The 10,674-nt window shown below is 35.5% G+C and overlaps 1 protein-coding gene across 1 annotated transcript in view; it reads right to left on the bottom strand.

Moving 5' to 3' along the window:
- Positions 1–8,641, bottom strand: part of SEMA3A (semaphorin 3A) — a 472,351-nt gene extending 463,710 nt beyond the window's left edge. The window contains exons 1-2 of the mRNA XM_073898730.1: positions 8,283–8,641; positions 4,506–4,576 (exon numbers count right to left, since the gene is read on the bottom strand). The gene's annotated coding sequence lies outside the window, so the exon portion shown is untranslated. The remainder of the gene's footprint in view (positions 1–4,505; positions 4,577–8,282) is intronic.
- Positions 8,642–10,674: the final 2,033 nt, after the last annotated feature.

The following is a 10,674-nucleotide window of genomic DNA, read 5'->3' on the forward strand; positions in this document are numbered from 1 at the left end:
CTTTTCAAGTCCAGTAGTTAGGATTGGCAACCACAATAGTAAACGCACTCAAAATGCTTTTAACCTGCCCAGCCCTCAGTACTTTCTGAAAAAATAGCTCGAGTCAATCCTTAAACTTGGGTGGTCACAGTAGGTAGGAACTCCTAATGAGCCATCTGCCCACGACACTGCTTCCCTCCAGAAAAGCCAGAGTTCCTGCCACATTCACTTTCTTCCCCAGAGACATGCTGACATATAACATTATTGCTGTAGCCACATGTGATATACCATGGATAGGTCCTATTAGCCTGTTCTCATGTCAAAGGTGGTCTTCCGGAACTATCATCCTGAGCTTTGGAAGCAATTCCAGGCTTATCTTATGGGAAGTCTTATTCATTTAAGCAGTTACATAATTGATTCTGAGCTTTCGTCTTAGAAAACACAGTCTTAACCTTCCTTAGTCTAATCTCATATAAAGGATACAAAATCCCCTTGGGAATTTTAATTAATGGATCTAGATTTTTTCAGCCCTTCAAAATGTTGGTGTGCAGGTATATAAAGTTTTTAAAGCTTAGAGAGGGGCAGAAATGCTTAAAATATTTTGGGAGCAACATCAAAACAACAAATGACAGTAGGTCTCCATGTAGTAAGTACAACTGTAAATGGAAGCGCAGTCCGCTTTTGTAGACAGAATGGAAATATGCCACACCAGCCCCCCAAATGAATCTTCTCAAACTTCATGTTAACTGCCTGTGGATAGAGAACTACAACACACCTGCCCCTTTGTCATGACTATTTGATCTTTTATGAACTGTTTAAGCTCTATTTCCTTAGAAATACGATAAAAATTAGAATGCCAACGTTATGACTAGGGAAAATTTACCTGAGGCAAAAATGACCTTGACCACTACCCTGAATCAGGACTGGGAGAATGGTAGATACCTGACAGGAAGCCTAATGTCAGGTTTTCTGACTATGGTGACTATGCCCACTGGACAGACTTTAGAAGCTGTACCCCTATTGTAAAAAAAGATACTGGTTTCCACAGGGAAGGGCACTTTTAAGCTGCTGTCTTCTCCACCTGTGCCATTTTGATCTCTGCTGCACCTCAGCTATTGGGCTGCCCCAAGAGGAGCCCCTGTTGCTGCCCACTGGCAGTCTATTGTCCCTTCTTGTTCTATCTCCTTCTAAGTAGGCTGGTGTCAGCTTTAGCCAACGGTAGTTTTGTGAGTCTAGTTGTTTTGGAGAGTCTAAAAAGTGTCCAAGTGGGCAATATACAACCAAGTCATAAAATAAACATTTGGGTCTTATAATAAAAAAGCAAAGTTCACAATTTCCAAAATGAACAAATAAAAAAAGGTTAATAATATTATTTAAAAAACTCGTATTTCACTTACAAGACCTCTGTGTAATGCTGTTGGTAGCCATAGTCATCGTTTAAAGTAACAGACTAAATATAAAAATACAGTGTTTCTATAGCAGCAGAGAATAGCAAATGATTACTATAAATATGCAAAACTCTAAAACAGCCAAGGTAAGCTGGGAAACAAATATTTTAAATTCATAGATTTTTTTTTTCCTGTTGGTGCATGCAAAAATCTGTGATAAAATTTGTTTTTTAAATTATGGACAATAGTTCCTTAAACAAAAGAAAATCATTTTTATTTATTTGAGTTATTACTGTAGAATATATAATAGAAATCATGCTAATAGAGGATTTATTCACACATGCATATATTTGCTTTCACACATAAATTACATACACACAGAAGTTATTTATCACATTATGGTAACACAAATTAATGAATAACCTAAAAATATGATGTAAAGACAAGGTCTGATATAAAATATACATCATTTCCTACATGACAAAATAATCTGTGACATTTGTATTCTCTTAAAGGTACCAAAGTAAAATGCCTTCTTGAAAGATGTGGCATCGATATCATACTCATTTCTTGTATTTTCTTGAATCAAAATATTATGGCAATACTAAGGCTTTTGTCAGGTATGACTTTCACCATATATACAGTATATATGTGCATCCCTGAGGTTCGTAATGTATTGAAATAGTTTGAGTCTCTAAATTCCAGTCCAAAGGACTGGAACTATAATAAAAACAGTTTCTCAAAACAGAGGATCATAGGGGAAGAGAGGAAAAAATAAAACAAGACAAAATCAAAGAGGGAGACAAACTATAAGAGACTCTTAATCAGAGGAACCAAACTGAGGGTTGCTGGAGGGGGGGCGGGGTGGAAGGATGGGGTAACTGGATGATGGACATTAAGGAGGGCATGTGATGTAATGAGCACTGGGTATTATATAAGACTGATGAATCAATGACCTCTACCTCTGAAACCAATATTATATGTTAATTAAATTAAAAAAATTATAAAAACAGTTTCTGTCCCAACCTACCCTGCATACTGGGCATCTTGGCATGTTTGTGCACATTCGCTTCTTTCAAATATCATATTGCACGTATCACTTGAAAATATTTTTATAGTTTAATGTTATTCATAAAATTGAGAAAGTAAAACACTTTGCTCACCTATTGAATGCAAATGACAAATCTCTTTGCCTGTCAATACGAAGATTAAATAAGATAATGTAAACCTCAGGACATAATAGTAGTTAATTTATGTTTCTTCTCTATATTCACCCACATATATTTGCTTTAATATCTTCAAGGAAATGAAAAGGCTTGCACATAAGCTACTTTTACTCAAATTTTCATTTTGTATAAATTAAATATTTGGTCACAAAATTGGTCATGTTAAAATATACTTCTAATATTTGAAGTGAAAAAAATGAAAGTACATTATGAAAATGAGCTAATAATTGTCAAAAAGAGGACCTGAACCCCAGTGTTTTACCTCACATTCAGTGCTCTACTTATGGAGAATTTTAGATTTGTAATTCAGTCAAATAGAAGAACAGGTATGTGCATAATTAATAGTATATGGTTTATCTAGGGAAAATAAATTCTAGAGTAACTGGAAGTACAGTGTATCAGGAAAATGATTATGTAGCATGTGGAATTCATGCTTATCGGCACATCTGGCCAGAAACAAGGTCCAAACCTCAAACTTTTAATACAGGTACAAATGGAACACTAATCACCCTTCTCTGCTATTCATCCCAATTTGAATGCGCAATATTAAGGAATAAAACAAAATGAAGTTGACTGCTATTAGATGCCTCTTTGAAACCTTGAGTTTGTGGCACCTGCAACTTTAACTCTGAACACACAGCAATGATAAAGTGTACTTCACAACAAAATTAAAAATTTGTATCATGCTCAAAATAGGCTATAGGTGTTAATAAATCTAAAATGAAGAGAATATTTAATATTAAGCAGGGGTAGAAAAGAAGAACTTTTGGATATTAGTTGCAGAAATATACCCAAGGTAGCTAGAAGTCTGATTTGTGTAGGGAACTGAGAACCTTCCATACAAAGGAAGAACCAACTATGAGTTGAGTTGTGGTTGACTGTTGGTTTGGGCTTCTGGGTGTATGAGACTGTTCTGACCACCAGATATGAATGGAACTGTCCATCAGCACAATAGCTAAGCCTACAGTGTCCTCAATATTTCCCTGGAACATGAGCCAGTAGGAGGCAAGCCAGTATGAGCCAACATCAGAATTAAGTGTAGACTGGGGCCCTGGTGGAAGGCTTAGGATGAATCAGGTAAAAAAGGGAGGGTGAGGGGTGAGGAGACTCTCCCACTGAAGATGAACCTACAAATGAAAATGAAATATTTTCTGGATAATTCAAAAAGGATTTATGAGGATAAGATTAACTTCAAGAAGCTAGGCTGTTGATCTCTTTGAGTAATGACAGTGATAGAGGAAGTCTTTCACCAAAGTTTTTTAAGTAATCATCAATCCTCAAGGTATTTAGAGCTTTCAGATCCTGTCACTATAGATTAACTTTTCCAGGAGCTTGAGGTTAGTTTGAAAAAAATTACTTATTTTCTTCTCTGTCTTCTTTTGCATAAAAACAGTCTCTGGTTTTATAAATGCCAACCACATTTAACTATTTTCATCCCATATATTTAACTATTTTCATCAGATATATTTATCAACACAAAATTTATGAGAATTAAAAGAACATTTATATTTACCCACTTAAAAATAAGTGGGCTGGGGTTGCTAAACATTTTATCTATCCACTTTAAAAAAAAAAAAGTGGGTTGGGTTGCTAAAGATTTGAAACAATTTCCACATGTTCATTACATTTGCCATGCATAAATCTGCTTGTTTGTATAAAAGCAACTGGATGTCTTGGCTTAATAATTATGATATGCTTTTAGAAATTAAAAAAAAACTCCCTTTAAACTGAATATTCTTGTCTTTATCTAGGAGAGGATACACAAGCCCATCATGATAAAAGTTCTATTATAAAATCGAAGGGTTTTTTTTTATCATAAATATTTTGGTTTTGACTTCTCTACAAAGAAAATTCTCACTTATATGGATAAATGCCTGTCTTGGGGAAAAAGTGTTCCGGCAGGAAGACATACCACAGATACAGTTCCTAGGAAAATGTGTATTTGAAATGCAGTATTTCAAGTAGGTGTTTTCCAGGCTATGCCTACAAGACAAAAATATCCACAGACAAAGGGAAAATTCAATTAGCATTCTATTTAAACAATCCAGATGGTCCTACTGAATAACTGAGGCCTGAAAATCTTTCAGAGTGAATAACTGATAGCTCATTCTCTTCATTGCCTTAGTGGTGGGAATGTGTTGAGGTGACTTTCATTGAGAGGCCATCGTGATTACAGTCACCCCTGTTAACTTCAACAGTGGCTTGGTTGGAAATACCCTCAGATGACAAACTCTTCTCAGAGACTTAATAGGAATGGAAAATTAGCAACTGAGTGAGGGTAGAAGGACCAGTTCTTCTCTAAATGTCTGCAATATAACTGTAACCCCTTCTGTGCCAGCAATCAAACCTCTGAAAAGTAGTAGGGGCTGTACATGCTGAATGATGAGGTAACTTGAAGCGTGCTCATACTTACTGGCATTTAACATTTATGCTTTGTTTCACTGGGTGTTCTAGTTATTTCTATTTATGAATCTCTTTCAGAATTCAAGTAGTTCCAATAAGGTGGTCAGAAATAAAGTCAACTTTGCATTGATAATGAACTCACCCGTTAGGGAGGCAGCATTCCAGTGTTTAGAAGATTTATCTGTTTTCAGGCAAATTTAATTTGAATCCAAGTTCCACAATTTACTAACTATGCAACGCTCCTCAAGTTCCTCAACCACTCTGTTTTTACATTTATAAATGGAACAGCAATAGTACCTACTTCATTGGGCTCTAAGGATTAAATAAATCATGGGTACAAAATGCTCAGGGCAGTGTTTGGTTCCTTGCAAGTGCCCTACTAATGTTATTCATTAGCACCCTATCTGGAAGTAGTTGGCTTCCAATTCAGAGCAAAAATGGAAGCCTGAATAGAAGAGTACCTGGAAAACACAGCTGTTGGGTACGGATAAGGAGGGAGCACATGTGGGATGCACTGTGCCCATTGTATAGTTGCCTACACTGTCTCCTCCTTGAGTGGCCATTGAAATTTGACTGTATTTTTACCCACACTTGCTAACTTGACATATAATATAGTTTCTTTGCTGTAAGTGAAAATGGAGTTATTAAATCCTATAAATGTTGATTTAGGTTTAAAAATTACAAATTATTTAAGAGAGAGTATCCCTGTATGCCCTGGTGAGTTCTAAAAAAATTTCTTCCAAGCATATGAGAATTTGCATGGACAAACAGAGCACATATATTTTACATTTACGTCCATTATTTGTACTAATCACTCCTATTGCAATCTTACTTGAAAATATGTACAGATAAAGTCACAAAGACACAGAACATTTACATGAATGAAAAGACAAAATAATTTATTTAAGGACCATGTAATTTGTAAATTGCTTAAATTTCAACATGATATTTACTAGCAAAATATAATTCTAGTTGAAAGTTTTTTTTTTTAATTTTAAGTTGGACTTAACCATAATGCTTCCAGCATAAGTTTTAACTGGGATGGTTGTAACAAAACCACCATTATAATTATAGATGACTAAATGGCTTCTGTGAGAATATCACTATACATAATTACTCTCTTTATCTCCACTTAGCTATATACCCTTAAATGAATTTCACCATTAGTGAAAAATCATTATTTGCATGAGTTACTTGTGTATATTTACTTGCTGGCATATAGCTACCATTTAAGCATAATAAATCTTATGTAAAATATCAAACCCTTCCTCTGTCACTCCATCTTTATCCCCACAGTGCCTCTTAAAGCTTATTAAGTTAACTGAAATTTAAGCAAAGGCTACATTTATTTTAACTATTTGGATAAAGTGTAAAATTCTCATTCATCAACCTATGCCATCAATAATTGGCTTGAATAATTTTTTCACTTATTTGTTTACTGAACCAAATATACTAACCAATGTGCTATCATCACAAAAAACTAACCATGAAGTATTTAAAAAGTGCGGCACAGCACCACTTGATTTTTATTATACTTTGAAAGGCAAATGAAGTAAATCAAGAAGAAACAAACCCAATGGCAGTGCTGAAGTGAAGTCCAGCCTTTGAAAAAGGCTTCCTATTAATCATAGACCTGACCTTTTCATTAAGGGGCACTTGTTGGAGTCATTGACACGGTTACAGCATTCATATGTGTGAACTGTACTCCATGGTATTCATGTACTGGGGAAGGCATAGTGAAATTAGATTCTCTCCCTGTAGGGGGTAGACATTGACCGCTATTCAATGCCAACAATTGTCGGTTAAAGTATTTCATGAAGAATGACTTTTAAACTGCATTTACTCCACCATCAGTAATGTCAAATGCAATTCTTAAAGAAATATATTTAACTAGCGGTAATTAATTAAACCTCTCATAGCAGCAACTTTATCCAAGCTAAATCATTTCTGAATATACACAAAGGAGTCATCAGGATTCTACCGTCATGGCTTTTAACCCATCAATTTCAATGATGTCCATCTATACTAGTTAGAAAACAAAAACAAAACACTGGCCAGTAGGGAATTATTTAAACAATGCAACAGTGTTTTATCTCATTTTACCTGTCTAGGTACCCTATATATGCGCATTGTCTTTTGAGACAACAAAGCCTTCCAGACTAATTTTTAAAAAATGCCTAAATTAAAAAAATCCTCAAACGACTATAAATAGTTATTATAACGTGCTGACAGTTTTTAACCACACCCCTTTAAAAATGATTATTTTTGGGCGATATCTGATGGACTGAATTTAGGAACCATAACTGGAATCTTTGTCAGGGCATATGTCCCATGTGTTTATTTCTTACATGGAACATCATACATTTGAACAGCAAACACATTCTTTCACATTGGCTGACATTCCACCTGAAAAAAGTTCACCACAGTTAGCTTGTTAACACAATTCAGGATATATGGTATAGTAGTAAAAAGATTCCCCACAGCCAAGTAAAAATCAGGGTAGGGGGCTCAAGGAACAGGGCTGTATTTAGATCAAATCTGAACTTGAAGTTCAAATATAGTTAAATGGTGAATCTAAAGTTGTAAATGCAAAGTAAACGCAAAGTGAAGGCTGTTTTAAACCAAGCATGAAAGACCAAAAAGTCAAAGTTGAGATTTCCTACATCTGGCTTTAATATCTTTTCCTATGCTATTAGACAAATGACCTTTTGTTTTATTTGTTTAAAAATTGATTATCATTGTCATTACTGCTACAACTTAATACTGCTTTTAGTTTTCAGCATCCTTTCTTTGGTAAGAGATTGTGCTGTAAAATGGATTTGTAAAGCAAAAATGGCAAGCAAATTCCGCACGTTAATGAACGGTGATACAACAATACAGTTATGCATAAAAGTTGCAGTCTATTTTCAAGAAAAGTATGTGCTTCTTACGTATTCTTTTTTTATTCTCAGAACTGTGACCAAACACTTGCTACCATCATTTCTGACAGCAAGAACGGACGTTTCACCCAGAAATAGTAATATGCCAGGCTGCAGGATTGAATTAGCAATATTATTAGCACCACATTTTAGTTCCGAGACCTTCTGAATGAGGAAGTCACTTGCAGGGTATTTAAGCTTCAGTGACAGTGCCAAGGCACTGTGCAAAACGAAACCGGAGGAAATCCACAGGGTTATGAACACAGGCTTTTTGCTAGTTCACTTTTGCAGTCTTTAGAGGATTCGCTGAGAGTAAACATCCTTAATTAATTCCCAAGTAAAGAAGGAAGAAGAAATTTTCCACTTACTGCATTTGCTGTCCTTTGTCCACACGTTGAAGTAAAAGGGCTGTTCTGTTGTTCTTACCTAGCTCCAGGTTGCCCTCCGGATTAGGCATAAATGTGAGCGGCAAGAAGCGTGCCGACTTTGTTAACTGTACAAGGAGCAGCCCCTCGCACTCTGCTGCTAGAGAGCCGGTCAGGACAAAGTGCTAAACTTCAGCATGAGAGCACAGCATCTATTACCCCTGAGGCTCTACCATTTCACCTACACCTGGGCGGATCTATCAAGCTTCATCTCTATTAGAGCTATTTGACTCTGTGGTTTAAGAGGGAGGAGGAGGGGAAAAAAAAAAAAGGAGGCTTGCCGTTGTCACACTTGTTTCCTATTAAAGAGCCTTACGGTGGATTGAGTAATTGTGTACGAAGGTAGTCTGGCTGGCAGATGTGTGCAGCCCCAGCGGAGCACTAGATTCAAGGCAGATGGGTTGTACCAGGGCGCAAACAACATTGAGAGAGAGAGAGGCGTGATTAAAACAGCAGGCCTCTGTTTTATAGTGCTGGAAGTGGGGTAGCATTCAAGCTCCTGGGAATCAGAGTTCCCCAAATGGTACTACTCTATAGAAAGAAAAACAATAAATTCAATAAAAAGGAAAGATGTTCAAGCTACAGAAGTTATAGAGATCTTTATAATATTCACTTTAACTATTAATGAAGGAGTAAATGAAGCACCTTTCCCCCCCTCCCACTACTCCAACTGAACTTAATTAAAACTACTCAATCATGGGTCATCGTGGGTTATTGATAGTGTTAATGTGATGGATTTGAAACAGATCCCTCATTCTGCTATATAAGCCATGGTTATCTTTTTAATCTGAATTAAATTGCTTTAAGGAGATTTACACTGTCAGGGAGATTGACATTCTGCAATTGGGCATTTTTTTTTTAAATGTGGTTGAGGCCAATTGTAAAATAAAAAATTGTCTTGTACGTATTTCTGCATACCACATATGATCTCAAGCACCTTAACCCACAGAAACTTCACGGCTTTCTATGTCACCGCTCTGACAGTCAAAATATATAAGTAATCATAATGAATATAATTAACTTTCACAAGTCAGAACTGTTCGATTTTTCTATGTTGTTGAGAGCTATCTTCCTTTGTTAAATAGTGCGCAACTCCTATTATTAATAATGATGATAACTGAACAGTTGCTACATGCCAGACACTATGCAAAGAGCCCTACATGTGTTATCTCTTTTAAGTCCCACATGGACACCATAAGGTCAATATTATTATTATTATCATTGTTTTCTCATCTGAGGGAGAGCTGGAGTTGGTCACATATTTGTTATGATTTAGAAGCACAATTCCATTGGACTGACCCTAGAATCTTCACTCTTCACCATGTCATACAGACTCTATGCAAAATAATTTTTGTCCTGCACAAGATAAAATGATTACCATTGATTTCTTTTATAGAAAAATTGAAAATGATATCTTCTTTTATTTCTCTGGGTAGTTATAATTTAGAATTAAATACTCAAGCTTTGTGAATCCAAACAGGTAGTAGAAATATTTTACAGCCCACTGATGAAAGTTCCATTAAGGACTCTAAGGATCAATAATGGTAAGAATTGCTAAAGGACATATATTTTAAAAATAATTCATGGGCACAATTTCTTATAATTAAATCACTTCAGCAAATATTTCTTATTATCTCTAATTGGTTTGCAGCAAATCAATGGAAGAAGGAAGGATAGGACTGAAAACTAAGGATTTCTTTTTTTTTTAAGATTTTATTTATTTGAGAGAGAGACAGAGATAGTGACAGAGAGCACAAGTGGGGAGGAAAGGGAGAAGCAGGTTCTCCACTGAGCAGGAGCCTGACTCAGGGCTCGATCCCATGATCCTGGGATCATGACCTGAGCCGAAGGCAGACGCTTAACCCATTGAGCCACCCAGGCATCCCCAAAACTAAGGATTTCAATTAATAAATAAATTCTGAATTTTTAATTCATTTTACATGTTTCCCTAAATCAGTCCAAATCTATTGTTTGAGTAATAATTTCTTATCCTCCCTTTTATATTTTACCATTTCCCTATGAATAAATGTTTTACTTCCTCTAATAGAAGTTTATCTTTACTCAGCAGTAAAATCATATTACTCAGTATAAGAAAAAAAAAAGAAAAAGAAAGAAAAAAACCCTCTCATTTTATTTCTAGAGACAAAAAGACAGAGAAAATAAATCTGAAAACAAAGTAAGTTATGCTTCCATGAAAATTTTATTTAAATAATGAGACTTTCATTTATTTAAAAGTTTTGCCAAAGATAAACAAAATAAAACTCTGGTCTTGAATAACAGCGTGGTCTTATGCTATATGCCAGAGTGTACTGACATACATATTTATAGTCCTCTG

This window comes from Callorhinus ursinus, unplaced genomic scaffold (assembly GCF_003265705.2).
Source record: "Callorhinus ursinus isolate GAN/ISIS: 27379988/994484 unplaced genomic scaffold, GSC_fseal_2.0 scaffold12, whole genome shotgun sequence".
Classification (NCBI taxonomy): Eukaryota; Metazoa; Chordata; class Mammalia; order Carnivora; family Otariidae; genus Callorhinus; species Callorhinus ursinus.